This window comes from Elephas maximus, chromosome 11 (genome assembly GCF_024166365.1).
Source record: "Elephas maximus indicus isolate mEleMax1 chromosome 11, mEleMax1 primary haplotype, whole genome shotgun sequence".
Classification (NCBI taxonomy): domain Eukaryota; kingdom Metazoa; phylum Chordata; class Mammalia; order Proboscidea; family Elephantidae; genus Elephas; species Elephas maximus.
In genome coordinates this window covers 94,548,981-94,555,597 of record NC_064829.1, presented here as the reverse complement: position 1 = coordinate 94,555,597, position 6,617 = coordinate 94,548,981, and positions in this window count along the sequence as shown.

The following is a 6,617-nucleotide window of genomic DNA, read 5'->3' as shown; positions in this document are numbered from 1 at the left end:
CAGCAGGTTGTTGGCTCACAGGCTACAGAAGCTGAAGAATCCCAAGACTGGCAGGCAGTATGGCAGGCCGTCGGCTCAAGTCCCAATAAACTAAGGTCAGAGGATGATAAGCCAGGTGTAGAATCCAGAGTAAGCATGAGAGCTTTGCCAGAATGTCCATATCTATATGGGATGCACACCACACCCCCTAAGAAACTCCCCTTACAACTGACTGGGTGATCACATAACATCATGATAGATGACTACACCATTACATAACTACCAAACTACATCATTATGCAACTTCCAAATCAGTGACAATCATGGCCCAGTCAAATTGACTGCAACCTTAACCATCACAGGAAGGCAGGTATCAAAATCGGTTAAAAGGTAGACAGTGAAGGTATGTCTGGCCTCCACTTCATGGGAATCAGCTTTGGGCTGATACTGGTCACTATCCTCCTGAAGTTAGACAGGTTCTGACACTACTACTACTACTACTGCTAACATTTTACATTTTCTGTGAATCTTATGGCATCTCTCCCATGGCAAAATTTATAAAAGGGCCACTTACAATTAGATGTCCTTCTGCCTTTAGGTGTGGTGGTGGCATGGCAAGGGGTATGTTGATGTCATAAAAGGGCATACTCTCCAAACACTCATGCGCTTTGTGAAAGTAATCTTGTTTTAGCCTCAAGCACAAAGAAGGAGGGGTACAGGGAGAGAATGGCTGTTTCTCAGGGGAATGTCATTTCCCAGGTCAGGGCCTGGGTTCTCTTCTTCCTGAAAATTCCTGAGTTTAGAACCTGAATATCTTTCCTTCTCCACACCTGATGTTTCTGCCTAACATGTTTGTTGTCAACTACTTTGTTTCCTTGTCTTATTATTGTCAAAAAGAGCTGTATAGAATATTCCTGTACTATTCCTATACTAAAGGTTTCTCTCCATTCTCTCTTTTCTCAATCCTGGCTTCTTTTATTCCCTATAGGACCTTCTCAATGAATTAATGTCCTGGAACTATGGAAAAGGTTCCTTGAGGGCATATCAATCTGGGAAGGCTTTGACACTTAAGATTCCTATTAAAGAGAGGGTCAGGTGTTGGGTATCCTTAGGAAGGGACAGAATGTAGTTCGGGGCCCTTCTGGAGGTGTGACCAGCTCTATGTTGAGCAGGACTGAAGAAAAACTCCAGACTTAAATGGGATGGTATTAATGGACAAGAATGAAAATCTGAAAAAGAAAAGTAATGAGGAAAACTTGATCTGACAGATTTTAAAATGACATCCTGAGAAAGTAATTCACACTGCTACTGGAAACAAGATAGTGAAATTAGATTCATTAGAATAAATAATTCCATAATGAAGATCAGTGAAATATAATGCCTGCCTTTAAAACCAAATGACTCATTTGATTTGGTGGGTGATAAAAAAATAGAATCAACCTATACTTAAATATAGAAGGTTCTTAAAGTAATCCATACCTCAATCATCCAACAGAAGGTGACTTATGTATTAACTTTTCCATAGCATTCATTATAATATACTGTTTTAGCACCACTCGTTAAAATCCACTGAATTGCCAATTTCCTTTGTCAAAGACCACTTGAACATACTGGTGTGGGTTTATTTCTGGGCTCTGTATTATTCCATTGATCTGTCTGTGTTTTCCCCAATACTGTATTATCTTGATCACTGTAGGTGTACAGTAAGTCTTGTAGTTGGGTAGTGGCAGCGCTCCAACTCTGAATTCTTCAATATTGTGTTGGCTATTCTGAGTCTTCTGCCTTTCCATATACAGAAGTTCCATATAGCAAGTTTACATGTATCATTGTTTTTAGGAGAAATGCTTTACAATTGTTGTGTGTCACTGAGTCGGTTTCAACACATAGTGACCCTACAGGACAGAGCAGAATGCCCCATAGGATTTCCTAGGCCGTAACCTATATGGGAGCAGCTTGCCAGATCTTCAAAATTAGACAGTTACTGTTATGGATTTAATTGTGACCCCAAAAACATGTATCAACTTGGCTAGGCCATGATTCCCAGTATTGTGTGATTGTCCACCATTTTGTCATGATGTGATTTTCCTATGTGTTGTAAATCCTACCTCTGTGATATTAATAAGGCAGGATTAGAGGCTGTTATGTTAACGGGGTAGAACTCAATCTACAAGATTAGGTTGTGTTTTAAATCAATCTCCTGAGATGTAAAAGGGAAGTGAGCAGAGAGACGGGGGGTCTTATAGCGCCAAGAAACAAAGCCAGGAGAATAGCATGTCCTTTGGACCCAGGGTCCCTTCACTGAGAAGCTTCTCGACCAGGGAAGTTTGATGACAAGGACTTTCCTCCAGAGCCGACAGAGAGAAAGCCTCCTGGAGTTGGCAGACTGAATTCGGACTTCTAGCCTACTAGACTGTGAGAGAATAAACTTGTTTGTTAAAGCCATCCACTTGTGGTATTTGTTATAGCACCACTAGATAACTAAGGTAGTTACTATGTTTTTGCAGAAAGTATTTTTCCCTATTTGCCATTTTGTGTAATCACGTTATTTTTCTCTTTCAATTCACTAATATAGGCCATTTTAATAGGCTACAGTATCAATATATAAAAACAAAAATCAAAATCCACTTTTTCTACCACTTACTTCTGTCCTAACACAAGCTACACATACTACACTTCTTCCTCTGACCCTAAATACCTGGAGCTAGGTCTGATCTCACAAGTTAGAGGACAAAGCCTTCTAGTCTGCCAGGTAAGCATAACCCTTTAGATGCCATCTGGGAGTCCCCGTGATACGCTCACTTCTGACATGCTGGCTACAAATTCCTAGGTTCCCTCTACCTTCTCTGGATACCAGCTTTCACCTTATGGGGTTCTTAGCTCCACTCTTTTCTAACATGCTGGCTAGGACCCTTGAAGACTGAGTAAATCTGCAACAGAGATAGAAGCTGTGATGGCACCAGAAGAAGTAGACAATGAGCAGACCCAGACAGTGGCAGCAGAGTGTAAAGGCATAACCACGGCTGAGAGCTGAGAGGAGAGACCAACAGCCAAGCACACCAAGTAATGTCATTGAGTTCCCTCTTTGAAAGTTTCCTGATTAATGAGAATTAACCTCCTCTGAGATGTAAATGAGTTTCCTTCTAGTCATTGAGGTCTCATCCTGGGACGAATCCTGAACTTCATCCTTTGTGTATCTTCATTTCTGTTTATATGCTTTGTTTATCTTTCTCTGTTATTAAAGTTGTTAATATATTTATGTTGTTTCCATGAGTTCTCTGTGATGGTTCCAATAAGTCATCAAACCCAACAGAGACAGTGCCATGGTAAGAAAGGCTGACATCAGAAATGGTGAAGTTGGAGAAAGGGGTCATATTTGACCTCGGCCTGATGGGAACCAGCTTGCTGCTGATTCTTGTGGTCAGGGTTGTCCTTTAAGTTGGTGTTCAAGAACATTCTCGCCAATTTACAGCTATATATATGATTCCAGCAAAAAGGATACAAATGAAGAGACACATAGGACAAGGTCTGGGAGGGTTCCCACAAGGAACTTTAATATCCTAAAAACAAACGTGCTACCCTCCCATGTGAATCAATGTCTTTCACCAACCAGAAGTCCACGGAGCTTCCGTGACCACAGCCTTTAATAGGCTCTCATTTTGTAGGCATGATTGACACAGTCATATCCTCCACTGCAAAACAGGTTGACTGATGTCACAAGGTGGTCTTTCTGGCCTGGCCAGCCCCACCTTTGTTGCATGATCACCAAAATCCATACAGCATGGAGTCTTATGGATGAGAAAAGCACTCAATTGCTCAGGAAATGCCAAGAGTTCAGAGTTACCTCTCAGGAACCAGAAACAAAGACCAAATTACTTTAAGTGAAATTCTTCACCCCAGTCACCTAACTGAACTATCCTCATACTGTTAGAATAAACTCCACTTAGCAATTTTGGGTCTTCTTTGGAAGACTATGCCATTGTTGTTGTTACGTGCTGTCAAGTCAGTTTTGACTCATACTAACCCTGTTTTTAACAGAATGAAACGCTGCCTGGTCCTGTACCATCCTCACAATTGTTATGCTTGAGCCTATTGTTGCAGTCACTGTGTCAATCCATCTCGTTGAGGGTCTTCTTCTTTTTCACTGACCCTCTGCTTTACCAAACATCATATCCTTCTCCAGGGACTGGTCCCTTCTGATAACATGTCCAACATATGTGAGATGAAGTCTCACCATCCCTCCAAGGAGCATTCTGGTTATACTTCTTCCAAGAAAGATTTGTTCGCTGTTTTGATGGTCCATGGTATATTCAATATTCTTCTCCCACACCATAATTCAAAGGCATCAATTTTTCTCCAGTCTTCCTTATTCATTGTCCAGCTTTCACATGCATATGAGGCGATTGAAAACACCATGGTTTGGGTCAGGCACACTTCAGTTTCCAAAGTGACATCCTTGCTTTTTAACATTTTAAAGAGGTCTTTTGCAGCAGATTTGCCCAATGCAACATGTCACTTGATTTTTTGACTGCTGTTTCCACGGGTGTTGATTGTGAACCCAAGTAAAATGAAATCCTTGACCTCAAACTTTTCTCCCTTTATCATGGTGTTGCTCATTGGTCCAGTTGTGAGGATTTTGGTTTTCTTTATATTGAGGTGTAAGCCATGCTGAAGGCTGTAGTCTTTGATCTTCATCAGCAAGTGCTTCAAGTTCTCTTCACTTTCAGCAAGCAAGGTTATGTCATCTGCATAACTTGTTAATGAGTTTTCCTCCAATCCTGATGCTCTGTTCTGCTTCATACAGTGCAGCTGCTTGGATTATTTGCTCAGCATATACCATACCAGTGCATTAAAATTGCTGTTTACTTTGTTCTCTATGTTTGATGTAGATATGAATTGAATTATTGGAAATATCCTTACTCTTGTCTTTTTGTTCTGGTTATATAAACAGGACAGAATGTTGGAGGCTTAGTCCCTAAAAAATACTTATGGAGATTACAGAGTTTGGCAGCTACCTGTTGTTAGAAATTTTCACGTAACTTGCCCTTAAAAAAAAAAATCAGATTTCTTTCAATATCTGATATAGTTTTTACTACCTTGAAATTTCAAAGTAAAGCAACTTTGTTATATATTTTTTCCAGTTAATGTATGTACCAAATTTTTTCTAGTAAATAAGTAGTTTATCTTAAATACACAAATGTAGACATAAATACTACCATATTCCCTGTTGTGATTTAATATTACTTCTAAATGTAAAGCAGATTTTTATAACTTTCCAGCAGCTTGGCTTTTATTTCTTAACATGACAATGTTTTGCTCATTTTACTGTTTTTCTCAAATCTGTATTTATCTGTAAAATTCAGTGTTGCATATTGTAGATACTTACAAAATGACAGAGTCCCTCTGCCTTACAACTTAGATAAAAGAGGGGGAGACCAGCTGGACTGAAGTGCAAGGAGTTGTACAGACTCCTGAGCCTATGATTGGTCCCTGATACCCTGGCTCCGGATGGTCAGGGATGTTTTGACCTGGTTTTTTTTAGGATAGCTGGAGATGAGGTCTGGTCTAATTCTAGGTGGTTAGGGTCAGAGAGAGGAATAGAAATGGAAGTGGCTGGCAACAAGGACTGGAGGTGTGGGACAAAGCAGTGCAAGGGGTTTCTCTTAGATACCACCTTTCTGGCTCTGGGTTTATAATTCTGTCACAAACGATACATTGTGTAACATTCTGCCCTTGTGATTGGTCTATTTTACGCACCTTGCAGGGACTGGTCGATGTACTACTAAAATTTTTTGTTGCTGTTGTTAGGTGCTGTCGAGTCTTTTCCCACTCAGAGCAACCCCATGTACAACAGAACAAAACACTGCCCAGTCCCGCACTATCCTCACAATTGTTGTTATGCTTGAGCCCATTGTTGCAGCCACTGTGTCAATCCATCTCGCTGAGGGTTTTCCTCTTTTGCAATGATCTTCTGCTTTACCAAGCGTGATGTCCTTCTCCAGGGACTGGTCCCTCCTGACATGTCCAAAGTATGTAAGACGAAGTCTCGCCATCCGAGCTTGTAAGGAGTATTCTGGGTATACTTCTTCCAAGACAGATTTGTTCATTCTTTTGGCAGTCAATAGTATATTCAATATTCTTTGCCAACACCATCATTCAAAGGTGTCAATTCTTCTGTGGTCTTTCTTATTCATTGTCCAGTTTTTGCACGTATATGAGTCAATCGAAAACACCATGGCTCGGGTCAGGTGCACCTTAGTCCTTAAAGTGACATCTTTGCATTTTAACACTGTAAAGAGGTCTTTTGCAACAGATTTTCACAATGCAATGCGCCTTTTGATTTCTTGACTGCTGTTTCCATGAGCGTTTAATTGTGGCTCAAGGTAAAATGAAATCCTTGACAGCTTCGATCTTTTCTCCATTTATCATGATGTTCCCTACTGATCCAGTTGTGAGGATTTTGGGTTTTTTTTTTTTTTTTTTTTTTTTTTTGAGGTATAAGCCATACTGAAGGCTGTGGTCTTTGATCTTCATCAGTAAGTGCTTCAAGTCCTCTTTACTTTAAGCAAAGCTGTGTCATCTGCATATCGAAGCTTGTTAATAAGTCTTCCTCCAATCCTGATGCCTCATTCTTCTTCATA